Source organism: Chinchilla lanigera, unplaced genomic scaffold (genome assembly GCF_000276665.1).
Source record: "Chinchilla lanigera isolate Chin_1 unplaced genomic scaffold, ChiLan1.0 scaffold00153, whole genome shotgun sequence".
In the NCBI taxonomy this organism is placed as follows: Eukaryota; Metazoa; Chordata; class Mammalia; order Rodentia; family Chinchillidae; genus Chinchilla; species Chinchilla lanigera.
In genome coordinates, this window is record NW_004955554.1 from 2,424,657 (window position 1) to 2,427,449 (window position 2,793).

Here is a 2,793-nt window from a genome sequence, read left to right on the forward strand (position 1 = left end):
CGAGCAGCGGCTCCCCGGCCGGCGAGGCCGCGGGGCGCCCAGGGCCTCGCACAGAGCGCCGCTCCCTGCGGCTGCCGTGTCACCCGCGACACGAAATGGGCGTACGCAACTGAGCTTAATAACTCCTACACTGAATAAAGTACTTTTCATCAGAATTCGTTTATTCATAGCAGTTAACACACGCTTTCCGTCCGAATGCGCACAAGCCGGCCTCTGCCGTTCCCGCTACCGGAGCCTGACATCACTTCGCTCTGGTCAGCTCCCGAGGGTTCCAACCAAGCGGACAGTGCGGCTGTTCTCCCCCAGGGAGAATGATTAATCGGTTCTCTGTGATGCAGTATTTGGGAGGACACATATTTGCCTTGCGGACATGTAACTCGAAATTCCCTCTTAGTGGGTGTGGAACAAGGGGAAATTTGAGAAAAAAGATCGTTTGTTTTTGATGAAATATTCCTTCTCTCTCTCTCTCTCTCTCCCCCCCCCATCCAGACTTTTGCTCTGAACAACATATCCACCCCCTTTTATGGTGTAGTGTTTTGTTTTTTTTCAAAGTCTCCCTAAGTCACTAAACTGCCCACCATGGGATAAAATATGTGATCCTCCTGCTTCAGCCTCCCAGAGTGCTAGGATTACAAGCATGCCCACCATGCCGTTTTTTCTGCTTTGGACACTCCTAATTCATTCTTCGTGATTTTATTATGGAATTCCTCAGTTTCCCTCCAAAAGTCGTAAGTCATGATTCTCACACTCTGAGTAATGTGTCATGGTCTATTACTCTGACAGCTATTGACTGTATGTTACTGTATAAGCGACAAGTGCCGTGCTCATTCTGAACACATATACACACAAATTTACTGAGGACTTTGCTTCCCGAAGTAATTTTAATAAGAATTTTGGACACCGTCACAGAGTACAAAAGATGACACTTTGGGGCGAGTGGGCGTTATGTAGTTATAGTTACTGGAGCCTGCGAACCGCTGAGTGTCCTGTGCTTTCACTGCCTACTGCGTGCAGGCACTGCTTCGTTTGGAAATGACGCATGCATATTTTGATCTGCTTCATGCCGGTATCCCAAACCATCAAGGAAGACTTGGTAGTTAACTGTAGAAATATTCAGGAAACATTATATGTTCTTATAAAACTCCACCAAAACCAATGTCATCTATTTACTGGACACTACTTTTTTTCATTTACTTCAGTCATGAGATTGTCTGGGACTATAAATTCAATTTAAGCAATCATAATGTGTTGCTCACAGTCCTGAGAGAAGCTGGAACACAAACCCTCCAAATATAAAAGGGCAAGCAGATCAATACCCGACTGTCTCAAAAGGAAGACAAGGAAGAGGAGGGGGAGGAGAGGAGGGGAGGGAGGAGGCTGGAGAGAGAAAGAAAAAGAGGGAAAGAAAAAAGGAAGGAAGGAAAGAAGGAAGGAAGGAAGGAAGGGAGGGAGGGAGGGAGGGAGGAAGGGAGGGAGGAAGGGAGAAAGGAAGGAAGGAAGGGAGGGAGGGAAGAAATGCCGCTGAGCACGCCCATAGGGACCTCTGTAGGCAGTCAAGCGCTGCCAGCTCTCCTCCTGGAGTACTCTAGGCGCGGTCCACCCTAAAGGGCAGTGTAACTGAGCGCGTACTACTTTGCCTCTTTCACTGCGTCCATCACTTGTAGGTATGAGCACTGCGCTACAGTTCTTATCTGTCATGTGAACCCTTGTTTAGAATTCAAAACTTCAGAAACTTCTGCATTGTAAATGAAAATTCTACATTAAAATCCAAAATCTTAAGAAATCCTTTCTCAGTGGAGCAGATTTGTGTCCAGTTTCAGTTTCCTTGACACTGTGACTGGAAAGGGCTCACAGTGTAATGAAATCGGCAGGTGCGGCAAGGGGTGGAAGGACTCGGATCAACCAGGAGACTAGGATGATCAGGAAATAAATCCCACCGCCCAGCATGAAGCGAGAAGAAGGAAGGACGGGTCTGTGTAAGTAATCGTTTGTTATGTAAGGGACATTATAATGTTATCACACGCAGCCCTGTGCATAATTACTGTCCACAATATTTAAAGTGATTGGACAGCGTGAAATTTAAGGCATGTGAAAAATGATTAAGTGGCTTTATAACTATAAACCACCACTGGAAAAATGACTGCGATATTGAGTAAATATACTGAAGGAAAATATTTGTAAAGCTGAATGACAACATGTACATGAGGGTTTTAATTTAGGTAATTTACAGAGCTATATTAGAATGTAATACATAGAAATTATGAAGGACATTGTATTATGGTTTTATGAGTGTACATATTTTTGAACTCCTATAGTGCCTTCAGATTTTACAAGTTCTTTTTCTAATTATGCTTATTTTAATGTATTTGTAGTATGTTAGACTTTACTTTGAGATAATAAGAGTATATGTTTTGCTTAAGTTTCTTTTAGTCAGTTATGACATTTGCTGCAAATAAAGACCAAGCTTATTTCACAAAGCAAAGATGTACTAACTTTGGCTGGGTAATTTTTTGTATTTATTTCATGGGAAGAAAATAAAGCACAGCCAGGAAGTAGCTGAGAGCCATATATAAATTAACTGTCTTGAATTTAACACAGCAAAAATACTGCAATATATGCATAAATGTGGGTATCCTAGAGATTCCATTCTCACCTGTCATATACCTTCTATGCAATGACCCTCTGTCCCGCTAGTGTACACATGAATGAAATTTTTAAAGGTAGATGTTCCATTTAATGGTTAACTTTATGAAAGGAAAATGTGTGAGATTGAAATTATTTAAATATTTTTAT